Source organism: Haemaphysalis longicornis, unplaced genomic scaffold (genome assembly GCF_048455015.1).
Source record: "Haemaphysalis longicornis isolate Haplotype H1 unplaced genomic scaffold, Haemaphysalis longicornis Haplotype H1 scaffold_1, whole genome shotgun sequence".
NCBI lineage: Eukaryota > Metazoa > Arthropoda > Arachnida > Ixodida > Ixodidae > Haemaphysalis > Haemaphysalis longicornis.
Window position 1 is genome coordinate 41,455,225 of NW_027526203.1, and position 15,937 is coordinate 41,471,161.

General features: G+C 47.7%; 1 protein-coding gene and 1 non-coding gene across 2 annotated transcripts in view; one reads left to right on the top strand and one right to left on the bottom strand.

Moving 5' to 3' along the window:
- LOC144176020 (tachykinin-like peptides receptor 86C) overlaps positions 1–15,937 on the bottom strand; it is an 833,985-nt gene that overhangs the window by 765,111 nt on the left and 52,937 nt on the right. The window lies entirely within an intron of this gene.
- Positions 4,682–4,753, top strand: Trnak-uuu (transfer RNA lysine (anticodon UUU)). The gene has a single exon. It is a non-coding gene; the product is annotated as a tRNA-Lys (tRNA).

The following is a 15,937-nucleotide window of genomic DNA, read 5'->3' on the forward strand; positions in this document are numbered from 1 at the left end:
AATGTACCTAATTAACCGTAGTGAAAAAGAAAAGAGCCTAACCACACCCCTATGCCTCCTTTGGCATTGTAGACTGCCGACCTATCTTTCTGTATTTCCTTAACGAGCCCCTCATTTCCTTACTATATTATTCTGCGAAAGCCTAGCAAGGGTCTAGGTTCTGGCAGCCTTGATGCCTAGGTAGCATAAGAGGGCTTCCCGCCAGTAACCCGCTCATGACAGGCTGTAGACGTTCGAGTCACGCCCCGGGGGTTGAACAGAAGGTCCCCTTCTCCCCGTGTAGTCAGAGTGGCGCTGGCTACCACCCTCAGGAGTCAGATACACTTCTAGTAAATTTAATTAGCCCAGAAAGTGAAGGAGAACACAGTCGCCCAGATAGCCGAATTGGTAAGTCATTCGACATGTAATCGAAAGGCGTGGGTTCAGTCCCCACTCTGGGCGCGTCTTTTTCTTTCTTGCTTCTGTATATTTAAAAAAAATGTTCACCTCAGTAACCGTAGTAAAAAAGAAAAGAGCCTAACCACACCCCTATGCCTCCTTTGGCATTGTAGACTGCCGACCTATCTTTCTGTGTTTCCTTAACGAGCCCCTCATTTCCTTACTATATTATTCTGCGAAAGCCTAGCGAGAGTCTAGGTTCTGGCAGGATTGATGCCTAGGTAGCATAAGAGGGCTTCCCGCCAGTAACCCGCTCATGACAGGCTGTAGACGTTCGAGTCACGCCCCGGGGGTTGAAAAGAAGGTCCCCTTCTCCCCGTGTAGTCAGAGTGGCGCTGGCTACCAACCTCAAGAGAAAGATACACTTCTAGTAAATTTAATTAGCCCAGAAAGTGAAGGAGAACACAGTCGCCCACATAGCCGAATTTGTAAGGCATTCGACCTGTAATCGAAAGGCGTGGGTTCGGTCCCCACTCTGGGCGCGTGTTTTTCTTTCTTTCTTCTGTATATTTAAAAAAATGTACCTAATTAACCGTAGTGAAAAAGAAAAGAGCCTAACCACACCCCTATGCCTCCTTTGGCATTGTAGACTGCCGACCTATCTTTCTGTATTTCCTTAACGAGCCCCTCATTTCCTTACTATATGATTCTGCGAAAGCCTAGCGAGGGTCTAGGTTCTGGCAGCCTTGATGCCTAGGTAGCATAAGAGGGCTTCCCGCCAGTAACCCGCTCATGACAGGCTGTCGACGTTCGAGTCACGCCCCGAGGGTTGAAAAAAAGATCCCCTTCTCCCCGTGTAGTCAGAGTGGCGCTGGCTACCACCCTCAAGAGTAAGATACACTTCTAGTAAATTTAATTAGCCCAGAAAGTGAAGGAGAACACAGTCGCCCAGATAGCCGAATTGGTAAGGCATTCGACATGTAATCGAAAGGCGTGGGTTCGGTCCCCACTCTGGGCGTGTATTTTTCTTTCTTTCTTTCTTCTGTAGTTTTTAAAAAAATGAACCTAATTAACCGTAGTGAAAAAGAAAAGAGGTTAACCACACCCCTATGCCTCCTTTGGCATTGTAGACTGCCGACCTATCTTTCTGTATTTCCCTAACGAGCCCCTCATTTCCTTACTATATGATTCTGCGAAAGCCTAGCGAGGGTCTAGGTTCTGGCAGCCTTGATGCCTAGGTAGCATAAGAGGGCTTCCCGCCAGTAACCCGCTCATGACAGGCTGTAGACGTTCGAGTCACGCCCCGGGGGTTGAAAAAAAGGTCCCCTTCTCCCCGTGTAGTCAGAGTGGCGCTGGCTACCACCCTCAAGAGTCAGATACACTTCTAGTAAATTTAATCAGCCCAGAAAGTGAAGGAGAACACAGTCGCCCAGGTAGCCGAATTGGTAAGGCATTCGACATGTAATCGAAAGGCGTGGGTTCGGTCCCCACTCTGGGCGCGTTTTTCTTTCTTTCTTTCTTCTGTATATTTAAAAAAAATGTACCTAATAACCCGTAGTGAAAAAGAAAAGAGCATAACCACACCCCTATGCCTCCTTTGGCATTGTAGACTGCCGACCTATCTTTCTGTATTTCCTTAACGAGCCCCTCATTTCCTTACTATATTATTCTGTGAAAGCCTAGCGAGGGTCTAGGTTCTGGCAGCCTTGATGCCTAGTTAGCATAAGAGGGCTTCTCGCCAGTAACCCGCTCATGACAGGCTGTAGACGTTTGCGTCACGCCCCGGGGGTTGAAAAGAAGGTCCCCTTCTCCCCGTGTAGTCATAGTGGCGCTGGCTACCACCCTCAAGAGTCAGATACACTTCTAGTAAATTTAATTAGCCCAGAAAGTGAAGGAGAACACAGTCGCCCAGATAGCCGAATTTGTAAGGCATTCGACATGTAATCGAAAGGCGTGGGTTTGGTCCCCTCTCAGGGCGCGTGTTTTTCTTTCTTTCTTTCTTCTGTATATTTAAAAAAAATGTACCTAATTAACCGTAGTGAAAAAGAAAAGAGCCTAACCACACCCCTATGCCTCCTTTGGCATTGTAGACTGCCGACCTATCTTTCTGTATTTCCTTAACGAGCCCCTCATTTCCTTACTATATTATTCTGCGAAAGCCTAGCGAGGGTCTAGGTTCTGGCGGCCTTGATGCCTAGGTAGCATAAGAGGGCTTCCCGCCAGTAACCCGCTCATGACAGGCTGTAGACGTTCGAGTCACGCCCCGGGGGTTGAAAAGAAGGTTCCTTTCTCCCCGTGTAGTCAGAGTGGCGCTGGCTACCACCCTCAAGTGTCAGATACACTTCTAGTAAATATAAATTGCCCAGAAAGTCAAGAACACAGTCGCCCCGATAGCCGAATTGGTAAGGCATTCGACATGTAATCGAAAGGCGTGGGTTCGGTCCCCACTCTGGGCGCGTGTTTTTCTTTCTTTCTTTCTTCTGTATATTTCAAAAAATGTACCTATTTAACCGTAGTGAAAAAGAAGAGAGCTTAGCCACACCCCTATGCCTCCTTTGGCATTGTAGACTGCCGACCTCTCTTTCTGTATTTCCTTAACGAGCCCCTCATTTCCTTACTATATTATTCTGCGAAAGCCTAGCGAGGGTCTAGGTTCTGGCCGCTTTGATGCCTAGGTAGCATAAGAGGGCTTCCCGCCAGTAACCCGCTCATGACAGGCTGTAGACGTTCGAGTCACGCCCCGGGGGTTGAAAAGAAGGTCCCCTTCTCCCCGTGTAGTCAGAGTGGCGCTGGCTACCACCCTCAAGAGTCAGATACACTTCTAGTAAATTTAATTAGCCCAGAAAGTGAAAGAGAACACGGTCGCCCAGATTGCCGAATTGGTAAGGCATTCGACATGTAATCGAAAGGCGTGGGTTCGGTCCCCACTCTGGGCGCGTGTTTTTCTTTCTTTCTTTCTTCTGTATATTTAAAAAACATGTACCTAATTAACCGTAGTGAAAAAGAAAAGAGCCTAACCACACCCCTATGCCTCCTTTGGCATTGTAGACTGCCGACCTATCTTTCTGTATTTCCTTAATGAGCCCCTCATTTCCTTACTATATTATTCTGTGAAAGCCTAGCGAGGGTCTAGGTTCTGGCAGCCTTGACGCCTAGGTAGCATAAGAGGGCTTCCCGCCAGTAACCCGCTCATGACAGGCTGTAGACGTTCGAGTCACGCCCCGGGGGTTGAAAAGAAGGTCCTCTTCTCCCCGTGTAGTTAGAGTGGCGCTGGCTACCACCCTCAAGAGTCAGATACACTTCTAGTAAATTTGATTAGCCCAGATAGTGAAGGAGAACACAGTCGCCCAGATAGCCGAATTGGTAAGGCATTCGACATGTAATCGAAAGGCGTGGGTTCGGTCCCTACTCCGGGCGCGTGGTTTTCTTTTTTCTTTCTTCTGTATATCTAAAAAAATGTACCTAATTAACCGTAGTGAAAAAGAAAAGAGCCTAACCACACCGCTATGCCTCCTTTGGCATTGTAGACTGCCGACCGATCTTTCTGTATTTCCTTAACGAGCCCCTCATTTCCTTACTATATGATTCTGCGAAAGCCTAGCGAGGGTCTAGGTTCTGGCAGCCTTGATGCCTAGGTAGCATAAGAGGGCTTCCCGCCAGTAACCCGCTCATGACAGGCTGTCGACGTTCGAGTCACGCCCCGGGGGTTGAAAAAAAGGTCCCCTTCTCCCCGTGTAGTCAGAGTGGTGCTGGCTACCACCCTCAAGAGTCAGATACACTTCTAGTAAATTTAATTAGCCCAGAAAGTGAAGGAGAACACAGTCGCCCAGATAGCCGAATTGGTAAGGCATTCGACATGTAATCGAAAGGCGTGGGTTCGGTCCCCACTCTGGGCGCGTGTTTTTCTTTCTTTCTTTCTTCTGTATATTTAAAAAAGTGTACCTAATTAACCGTAGTGAAAAAGAAAAGAGGTTAACCACACCCCTATGCCTCTTTAGGCATTGTAGACTGCCGACCTATCTTTCTGTATTTCCTTAACGAGCCCCTCATTTCCTTACTATATGATTCTGCGAAAGCCTAGGGAGGGTCTAGGTTCTGGCAGCCTTGATGCCTAGGTAGCATAAGAGGGCTTCCCGCCAGTAACCCGCTCATGACAGGCTGTAGACGTTCGAGTCACGCCCCCGGGGTTGAAAAAAAGGTCCCCTTCTCCCATGTAGTCAGAGTGGCGCTGGCTACCACCCTCAAGAGTCAGATACACTTCTAGTAAATTTAATTAGCCCAGAAAGTGATGGAGAACACAGTCGCCCAGATAGCCGAATTGGTAAAGCATTCGACATTTTCTCGAAAGGCGTGGGTTCGGTCCCCACTCTGGGCGCGTGTTTTTCTTTCTTTCTTTCTTCTGTATATTTAAAAAAAATGTACCTAATTAACCGTAGTGAAAAAGAAAAGAGCCTAACCACACCCCTATGCCTCCTTTGGCATTGTAGACTGCCGACCTATCTTTCTGTATTTCCTTAACGAGCCCCTCATTTCCTTACTATATTATTCTGTGAAAGCCTAGCGAGGGAATAGGTTCTGGCAGCCTTGATGCCTTGGTAGCATAAGAGGGCTTCCCGCCAGTAACCCGCTCATGACAGGCTGTAGACATTCGAGTCACGCCCCGGGGGTTGAAAGGAAGGTCCCCTTCTCCCCGTGTAGTCAGAGTGGCGCTGGCTACCACCCTCAAGAGTCAGATACACTTCTAGTAAATTTAATTAGCCCAGAAAGTGAAGGAGAACACAGTCGCCCAGATAGCCGAATTTTTAAGGCATTCGACATGTAATCGAAAGGCGTGGGTTCGGTCCCCACTCTGGGCGCGTTTTTCTTTCTTTCTTCTGTATATTTAAAAAAAATGTACCTAATTAACCGTAGTGAAAAAGAAAAGAGCCTAACCACACCCCTATGCCTCCTTTGGCATTGTAGACTGCCGACCTATCTTTCTGTATTTCCTTAACGAGCCCCTCATTTCCTTACAATATGATTCTGCGAAAGCCTAGCGAGGGTCTAGGTTCTGGCAGCCTTGATGCCTAGGTAGCATAAGAGGGCTTCCCGCCAGTAACCCGCTCATGACAGGCTGTCGACGTTCGAGTCACGCCCCGGGGGTTGAAAAAAAGATCCCCTTCTCCCCGTGTAGTCAGAGTGGCGCTGGCTACCACCCTCAAGAGTAAGATACACTTCTAGTAAATTTAATTAGCCCAGAAAGTGAAGGAGAACACAGTCGCCCAGATAGCCGAATTGGTAAGGCATTCGACATGTAATCGAAAGGCGTGGGTTCGGTCCCCACTCTGGGCGCGTTTTTCTTTCTTTCTTCTGTATATTTAAAAAAAATGTACCTAAATAACCGTAGTGAAAAAGAAAAGAGCCTAACCACACCCCTATGCCTCCTTTGGCATTGTAGACTGCCGACCTATCTTTCTGTATTTCCTTAACGAGCCCCTCATTTCCTTACTATATTATTCTGTGAAAGCCTAGCGAGGGTCTAGGTTCTGGCAGCCTTGATTCCTAGGTAGCATAAGAGGGCTTCCCGCCAGTAACCCGCTCATGACAGGCTGTAGACGTTCGAGTGACGCCCCGGGGGTTGAAAAGAAGGTCCCCTTCTCCACGTGTAGTCAGAGTGGCGCTGGCTACCACCCTCAAGAGTCAGATACACTTCTAGTAAATTTAATTAGCCCAGAAAGTGAAGAGGAACACAGTCGCCCAGATAGCCGAATTTGTAAGGCATTCGACATGTAATCGAAAGGCGTGGGTTCGGTCCCCACTCTGGGCGCGTGTTTTTCTTTCTTTCTTTCTTCTGTATATTTAAAAAAATGTACCTAATTAACCGTTGTGAAAAAGAAAAGAGCCTAACCACACCCCTATGCCTCCTTTGGCATTGTAGACTGCCGACCTATCTTTCTGTATTTCCTTAACGAGCCCCTCATTTCCTTACTATATTATTCTGCGAAAGCCTAGCGAGGGTCTAGGTTCTGGCAGCCTTGATGCCTAGGTAGCATAAGAGGGCTTCTCGCCAGTAACCCGCTCATGACAGGCTGTAGACGTTTGCGTCACGCCCCGGGGGTTGAAAAGAAGGTCCCCTTCTCCCCGTGTAGTCATAGTGGCGCTGGCTACCACCCTCAAGAGTCAGATACACTTCTAGTAAATTTAATTAGCCCAGAAAGTGAAGGAGAACACAGTCGCCCAGATAGCCAAATTTGTAAGGCATTCGACATGTAATCGAAAGGCGTGGGTTCGGTCCCCTCTCAGGGCGCGTGTTTTTCTTTCTTTCTTTCTTCTGTATATTTAAAAAAAATGTACCTAATTAACCGTAGTGAAAAAGAAAAGAGCCTAACCACACCCCTATGCCTCCTTTGGCATTGTAGACTGCCGACCTATCTTTCTGTATTTCCTTAACGAGCCCCTCATTTCCTTACTATATGATTCTGCGAAAGCCTAGCGAGGGTCTAGGTTCTGGCAGCCTTGATGCCTAGGTAGCATAAGAGGGCTTCCCGCCAGTAACCCGCTCATGACAGGCTGTAGACGTTCGAGTCACGCCCCGGGGGTTGAAAAAAAGGTCCCCTTCTCCCCGTGTAGTCAGAGTGGCGCTGGCTACTACCCTCAAGAGTCAGATACACTTCTAGTAAATTTAATTAGCCCAGAAAGTGAAGGAGACCACAGTCGCCCAGATAGCCAAATTGGTAAGGCATTCGACATGTAATCGAAAGGCGTGGGTTCGGTCCCCACTCTGGGCGCGTGTTTTTCTTTCTTTCTTCTGTATATTTAAAAAAAATGTACCTAATAACCCGTAGTGAAAAAGAAAAGAGCATAACCACACCCCTATGCCTCCTTTGGCATTGTAGACTACCGACCTATCTTTCTGTATTTCCTTAACGAGCCCCTCATTTCCTTTCTATATTATTCTGTGAAAGCCTAGCGAGGGTCTAGGTTCTGGCAGCCTTGATGCCTAGGTAGCATAAGAGGGCTTCCCGCCAGTAACCCGCTCATGACAGGCTGTAGACGTTTGAGTCACGCCCCGGGGGTTATAAAGAAGGTCCCCTTCTCCCCGTGTAGTCAGAGTGGCACTGGCTACCACCCTCAAGTGTCAGATACACTTCTAGTAAATATAAATTGCCCAGAAAGTCAAGAACACAGTCGCCCCGATAGCCGAATTGGTAAGGCATTCGACATGTAATCGAAAGGCGTGGGTTGGGTCCCCACTCTGGGCGCGTGTTTTTCTTTCTTTCTTTCTTCTGTATATTTCAAAAAAATGTACCTAATTAACCGTAGTGAAAAAGAAGAGAGCTTAACCACACCCCTATGCCTCCTTTGGCATTGTAGACTGCCGACCTCTCTTTCTGTATTTCCTTAACGAGCCCCTCATTTCCTTACTATATTATTCTGCGAAAGCCTAGCGAGGGTCTAGGTTCTGGCAGCTTTGATGCCTAGGTAGCATAAGAGGGCTTCCCGCCAGTAACCCGCTCATGACAGGCTGTAGACGTTCGAGTCACGCCCCGGAGGTTGAAAAGAAGGTCCCCTTCTCCCCGTGTAGTCAGAGTGGCGCTGGCTACCACCCTCAAGAGTCAGATACACTTCTAGTAAATTTAGTTAGCCCAGAAAGTGAAAGAGAACACGGTCGCCCAGATTGCCGAATTGGTAAGGCATTCGACATGTAATCGAAAGGCGATGGTTCGGTCCCCACTCTGGGCGCGTGTTTTTCTTTCTTTCTTTCTTCTGTATATTTAAAAAACATGTACCTAATTAACCGTAGTGAAAAAAAAAGAGCCTAACCACACTCCTATGCATCCTTTGGCATTGTAGACTGCCGACCTATCTTTCTGTATTTCCTTAACGAGCCCCTCATTTCCTTACTATATTATTCTGTGAAAGCCTAGCGAGGGTCTAGGTTCTGGCAGCCTTGATGCCTAGGTAGCATAAGAGGGCTTCCCGCCAGTAACCCGCTCATGACAGGCTGTAGACGTTCGAGTCACGCCCCGGGGGTTGAAAAGAAGGTCCCCTTCTCCCCGTGTAGTCAGAGTGGCGCTGGCTACCACCCTCAAGAGTCAGATACACTTCTAGTAAATTTAATTAGCCCAGAAAGTGAAGGAGAACACAGTCGCCCAGATAGCCGAATTGGTAAGGCATTCGACATGTAATCGAAAGGCGTGGGTTCGGTCCCCACTCTGGGCGCGTGGTTTTCTTTTTTTCTTTCTTCTGTATATCTAAAAAAATGTACCTAATTAACCGTAGTGATAAAGAAAAGAGCCTAACCACACCCCTATGCCTCCTTTGGCATTGTAGACTGCCAACCGGTCTTTCTGTATTTCCTTAACGAGCCCCTCATTTCCTTACTATATGATTCTGCGAAAGCCTAGCGAGGGTCTAGGTTCTGGCAGCCTTGATGCCTAGGTAGCATAAGAGGGCTTCCCGCCAGTAACCCGCTCATGACAGGCTGTCGACGTTCGAGTCACGCCCCGGGGGTTGAAAAAAAGGTGCCCTTCTCCCCGTGTAGTCAGAGTGGCGCTGGCTACCACCCTCAAGAGTCAGATACACTTCTAGTAAATTTAATTAGCCCAGAAAGTGAAGGAGAACACAGTCGCCCAGATAGCCGAATTGGTAAGGCATTCGACATGTAATCGAAAGGCGTGGGTTCGGTCCCCACTCTGGGCGCGTGTTTTTCTTTCTTTCTTTCTTCTGTATATTTAAAAAAAATGTACCTAGTTAACCGTAGTGAAAAAGAAAAGAGGTTAACCACACCCCTATGCCTCTTTTGGCATTGTAGACTGCCGACCTATCTTTCTGTATTTCCTTAACGAGCCCCTCATTTCCTTACTATATGATTCTGCGAAAGCCTAGCGAGGGTCTAGGTTCTGGCAGCCTTGATGCCTAGGTAGCATAAGAGGGCTTCCCGCCAGTAACCCGCTCATGACAGGCTGTAGACGTTCGAGTCACGCCCCGGGGGTTGAAAAAAAGGTCCCCTTCTCCCGTGTAGTCAGAGTGGCGCTGGCTACCACCCTCAAGAGTCAGATACACTTCTAGTAAATTTAATTAGCCCAGAAAGTGAAGGAGAACACAGTCGCCCAGATAGCCGAATTGGTAAGGCATTCGTCATGTAATCGAAAGGCGTGGGTTCGGTCCCCACTCTGGGCGCGTGTTTTTCTTTCTTTCTTTCTTCTGTATATTTAAAAAAAATGTACCTAATTAACCGTAGTGAAAAAGAAAAGAGCCTAACCACACCCCTATGCCTCCTTTGGCATTGTAGACTGCCGACCTATCTTTCTGTATTTCCTTAACGAGCCCCTCATTTCCTTACTATATTATTCTGTGAAAGCCTAGCGAGGGTCTAGGTTCTGGCAGCCTTGATGCCTAGGTAGCATAAGAGGGCTTCCCGCCAGTAATCCGCTCATGACAGGCTGTAGACGTTCGAGTCACGCCCCGGGGGTTGAACAGAAGGTCCCCTTCTCCCCGTGTAGTCAGAGTGGCGCTGGCTACCACCCTCAAGAGTCAGATACACTTCTAGTAATTTTAATTAGCCCAGAAAGTGAAGGAGAACACAGTCGCCCAGATAGCCGAATTTGTAAGGCATTCGACATGTAATCGAAAGGCGTGGGTTCGGTCCCCACTCTGGGCGCGTGTTTTTCTTTCTTGCTTCTGTATATTTAAAAAAAATGTACCTAATTAACCGTAGTGAAAAAGAAAAGAGCCTAACCACACCCCTATGCCTCCTTTGGCATTGTAGACTGCCGACCTATCTTTCTGTATTTCCTTAACGAGCCCCTCATTTCCTTACTATATGATTCTCCGAAAGCCTAGCGAGGGTCTAGGTTCTGGCAGCCTTGATTCCTAGGTAGCATAAGAGGGCTTCCCGCCAGTAACCCGCTCATGACAGGCTGTCGACGTTCGAGTCACGCCCCGGGGGTTGAAAAAAAGATCCCCTTTTCCCCGTGTAGTCAGAGTGGCGCTGGCTACCACCCTCAAGAGTAAGATACACTTCTAGTAAATTTAATTAGCCCAGAAAGTGAAGGAGAACACAGTCGCCCAGATAGCCGAATTTGTAAGGCATTCGACATGTAATCGAAAGGCGTGGGTTCGGTCCCCACTCTGGGCGCGTGTTTTTCTTTCTTTCTTTCTTGTGTATATTTAAAAAAAAATGTACCTAATTAACCGTAGTGAAAAAGAAAAGAGCCTAACCACACCCCTTTGCCTCCTTTGGCATTGTAGACTGCCGACCTATCTTTCTGTATTTCCTTAACGAGCCCCTCATTTCCTTACTATATTATTCTGCGAAAGCCTAGCGAGGGTCTAGGTTCTGGCAGGCTTGATGCCTAGGTAGCATAAGAAGGCTTCCCGCCAGTAACCTGCTCATGACAGGCTGTAGACGTTCGAGTCACGCCCCGGGGGTTGAAAAGAAGGTCCCCTTCTCCCCGTGTAGTCAGAGTGGCGCTGGCTACCACCCTCAAGAGTCAGATACACTTCTAGTAAATTTAATTAGCCCAGAAAGTGAAGGAGAACACAGTCGCCCAGATAGCGAGAATTGGTAAGGCATTCGACATGTAATCGAAAGGCGTGGGTTCGGTCCCCACTCTTGGCGCGTGTTTTTCTTTCTTTCTTTGTTCTGTATATTTAAAAAAAATGTACCTAATTAACCGTAGTGAAAAAGAAAAGAGGTTAACCACACCCCTATGCCTCCTTTGGCATTGTAGACTGCCGACCTATCTTTCTGTATTTCCTTAACGAGCCCCTCATTTCCTTACTATATTATTCTGCGAAAGCCTAGCGAGGGTCTAGGTTCTGGCAGCCTTGATGCCTAGGTAGCATAAGAGGGCTTCCCGCCAGTAACCCGCTCATGACAGGCTGTAGACGTTCGAGTCACGCCCCGGGGGTTGAAAAGAAGGTCCCCTTCTCCCCGTGTAGTCAGAGTGGCGCTGGCTACCACCCTCAAGAGTCAGATACACTTCTAGTAAATTTAATTAGCCCAGAAAGTGAAGGAGAACACAGTCGCCCATATAGCCGAATTTGTAAGGCATTCGACATGTAATCGAAAGGCGTGGGTTCGGTCCCCTCTCTGGGCGCGTGTTTTTCTTTCTTTCTTTCTTGTGTATATTTAAAAAAAATGTACCTAATTAACCGTAGTGAAAAAGAAAAGAGCCTAACCACACCCCTATGCCTCCTTTGGCATTGTAGACTGCCGACCTATCTTTCTGTATTTCCTTAACGAGCCCCTCATTTCCTTACTATATTATTCTGCGAAAGCCTAGCGAGGGTCTAGGTTCTGGCAGCCTTGATGCCTAGGTAGCATAAGAAGGCTTCCCGCCAGTAACCTGCTCATGACAGGCTGTAGACGTTCGAGTCACGCCCCGGGGGTTGAAAAGAAGGTCCCCTTCTCCCCGTGTAGTCAGAGTGGCGCTGGCTACCACCCTCAAGAGTCAGATACACTTCTAGTAAATTTAATTAGCCCAGAAAGTGAAGGAGAACACAGTCGCCCAGATAGCGAGAATTGGTAAGGCATTCGACATGTAATCGAAAGGCGTGGGTTCGGTCCCCACTCTTGGCGCGTGTTTTTCTTTCTTTCTTTGTTCTGTATATTTAAAAAAAATGTACCTAATTAACCGTAGTGAAAAAGAAAAGAGGTTAACCACACCCCTATGCCTCCTTTGGCATTGTAGACTGCCGACCTATCTTTCTGTATTTCCTTAACGAGCCCCTCATTTCCTTACTATATTATTCTGCGAAAGCCTAGCGAGGGTCTAGGTTCTGGCAGCCTTGATGCCTAGGTAGCATAAGAGGGCTTCCCGCCAGTAACCCGCTCATGACAGGCTGTAGACGTTCGAGTCACGCCCCGGGGGTTGAAAAGAAGATCCCCTTCTCCCCGTGCAGTCAGAGTGGCGCTGGCTACCACCCTCAAGAGTCAGATACACTTCTAGTAAATTTAATTAGCCCAGAAAGTGAAGGAGAACACAGTCGCCCATATAGCCGAATTTGTAAGGCATTCGACATGTAATCGAAAGGCGTGGGTTCGGTCCCCTCTCTGGGCGCGTGTTTTTCTTTCTTTCTTTCTTGTGTATATTTAAAAAAAATGTACCTAATTAACCGTAGTGAAAAAGAAAAGAGCCTAACCACACCCCTATGCCTCCTTTGGCATTGTAGACTGCCGACCTATCTTTCTGTATTTCCTTAACGAGCCCCTCATTTCCTTACTATATGATTCTGCGAAAGCCTAGCGAGGGTCTAGGTTCTGGCAGCCTTGATGCCTAGGTAGCATAAGAGGGCTTCCCGCCAGTAACCCGCTCATGACAGGCTGTAGACGTTCGAGTCACGCCCCGGGGGTTGAAAAAAAGGTCCCCTTCTCCCCGTGTAGTCAGAGTGGCGCTGGCTACCACCCTCAAGAGTCAGATACACTTCTAGTAAATTTAATTAGCCCAGAATGTGAAGGAGAACACAGTCGCCCAGATAGCCGAATTGGTAAGGCATTCGACATGTAATCGAAACGCGTGGGTTCGGTCCCCACTCTGGGCGCGTGTTTTTCTTTCTTTCTTTCTTCTGTATATTTAAAAAAATGTACCTAATAACCCGTAGTGAAAAAGAAAAGAGCATAACCACACCCCTATGCCTCCTTTGGCATTGTAGACTGCCGACCTATCTTTCTGTATTTCCTTAACGAGCCCCTCATTTCCTTACTATATTATTCTGTGAAAGCCTAGCGAGGGTCTAGGTTCTGGCAGCCTTGATGCCTAGGTAGCATAAGAGGGCTTCCCGCCAGTAACCCGCTCATGACAGGCTGTAGACGTTTGAGTCACGCCCCGGGGGTTGAAAAGAAGGTCCCCTTCTCCCCGTGTAGTCAGAGTGGCGCTGGCTACCACCCTCAAGAGTAAGATACACTTCTAGTAAATTTAATTAGCCCAGAAAGTGAAGGAGAACACAGTCGCCCAGATAGCCGAATTTGTAAGGCATTCGACATGTAATCGAAAGGCGTGGGTTCGGTCCCCTCTCTGGGCGCGTGTTTTTCTTTCTTTCTTTCTTCTGTATATTTAAAAAAAATGTACCTAATTAACCGTAGTCAAAAAGAAAAGAGCCTAACCACACCCCTATGCCTCCTTTGGCATTGTAGACTGCCGACCTATCTTTCTGTATTTCCTTAACGAGCCCCTCATTTCCTTACTATATTATTCTGCGAAAGCCTAGCGAGGGTCTAGTTTCTGGCGGCCTTGATGCCTAGGTAGCATAAGAGGGCTTCCCGCCAGTAACCCGCTCATGACAGGCTGTAGACGTTCGAGTCACGCCCCGGGGGTTGAAAAGAAGGTTCCCTTCTCCCCGTGTAGTCAGAGTGGCGCTGGCTACCACCCTCAAGTGTCAGATACACTTCTAGTAAATATAAATTGCCCAGAAAGTCAAGAACACAGTCGCCCCGATAGCCGAATTGGTAAGGCATTCGACATGTAATCGAAAGGCGTGGGTTCGGTCCCCACTCTGGGCGCGTGATTTTCTTACTTTCTTTCTTCTGTATATTTAAAAAAAATGTACCTAATTAACCGTAGTGAAAAAGAAAAGAGGTTAACCACACCCCTATGCCTCCTTTGGCATTGTAGACTGCCGACCTATCTTTCTGTATTTCCTTAACGAGCCCCTCATTTCCTTACTATATGATTCTGCGAAAGCCTAGCGAGGGTCTAGGTTCTGGCAGCCTTGATGCCTAGGTAGCATAAGAGGGCTTCCCGCCAGTAACCCGCTCATGACAGGCTGTAGACGTTCGAGTCACGCCCCGGGGGTTGAAAAAAAGGTCCCCTTCTCCCCGTGTAGTCAGAGTGGCGCTGGCTACCACCCTCAAGAGTCAGATACACTTCTAGTAAATTTAATTAGCCCAGAAAGTGAAGGAGAACACAGTCGCCCAGATAGCCGAATTGGTAAGGCATTCGACATGTAATCGAAACGCGTGGGTTCGGTCCCCACTCTGGGCGCGTGTTTTTCTTTCTTTCTTTCTTCTGTATATTTAAAAAAAATGTACCTAATAACCCGTAGTGAAAAAAAAAAGAGCATAACCACACCCCTATGCCTCCTTTGGCATTGTAGACTGCCGACCTATCTTTCTGTATTTCCTTAACGAGCCCCTCATTTCCTTACTATATTATTCTGTGAAAGCCTAGCGAGGGTCTAGGTTCTGGCAGCCTTGATGCCTAGGTAGCATAAGAGGGCTTTCCGCCAGTAACCCGCTCATGACAGGCTGTAGACGTTTGAGTCACGCCCCGGGGGTTGAAAAGAAGGTCCCCTTCTCCCCGTGTAGTCAGAGTGGCGTGTGCTACCACCCTCAAGAGTAAGATACACTTCTAGTAAATTTAATTAGCCCAGAAAGTGAAGGAGAACACAGTCGCCCAGATAGAATTTGTAAGGCATTCGACATGTAATCGAAAGGCGTGGGTTCGGTCCCCTCTCTGGGCGCGTGTTTTTCTTTCTTTCTTTCTTCTGTATATTTAAAAAAATGTACCTAATTAACCGTAGTCAAAAAGAAAAGAGCCTAACCACACCCCTATGCCTCCTTTGGCATTGTAGACTGCCGACCTATCTTTCTGTATTTCCTTAACGAGCCCCGCATTTCCTTACTATATTATTCTGCGAAAGCCTAGCGAGGGTCTAGTTACTGGCGGCCTTGATGCCTAGGTAGCATAAGAGGGCTTCCCGCCAGTAACCCGCTCATGACAGGCTGTAGACGTTCGAGTCACGCCCCGGGGGTTGAAAAGAAGGTCCCCTTCTCCCCGTGTAGTCAGAGTGGCGCTGGCTACCACCCTCAAGAGTCAGATACACTTCTAGTAAATTTAATTAGCCCAGAAAGTGAAGGAGAACACAGTCGCCCATATAGCCGAATTTGTAAGGCATTCGACATGTAATCGAAAGGCGTGGGTTCGGTCCCCTCTCTGGGCGCGTGTTTTTCTTTCTTTCTTTCTTGTGTATATTTTAAAAAAATGTACCTAATTAACCGTAGTGAAAAAGAAAAGAGCCTAACCACACCCCTATGCCTCCTTTGGCATTGTAGACTGCCGACCTATCTTTCTGTATTTCCTTAACGAGCCCCTCATTTCCTTACTATATGATTCTGCGAAAGCCTAGCGAGGGTCTAGGTTCTGGCAGCCTTGATGCCTAGGTAGCATAAGAGGGCTTCCCGCCAGTAACCCGCTCATGACAGGCTGTAGACGTTCGAGTCACGCCCCGGGGGTTGAAAAAAAGGTCCCCTTCTCCCCGTGTAGTCAGAGTGGCGCTGGCTACCACCCTCAAGAGTCAGATACACTTCTAGTAAATTTAATTAGCCCAGAAAGTGAAGGAGAACACAGTCGCCCAGATAGCCGAATTGGTAAGGCATTCGACATGTAATCGAAACGCGTGGGTTCGGTCCCCACTCTGGGCGCGTGTTTTTCTTTCTTTCTTTATTCTGTATATTTAAAAAAAAATGTACCTAATAACCCGTAGTGAAAAAGAAAAGAGCATAACCACACCCCTATGCCTCCTTTGGCATTGTAGACTGCCGACCTATCTTTCTGTATTTCCTTAACGAGCCCCT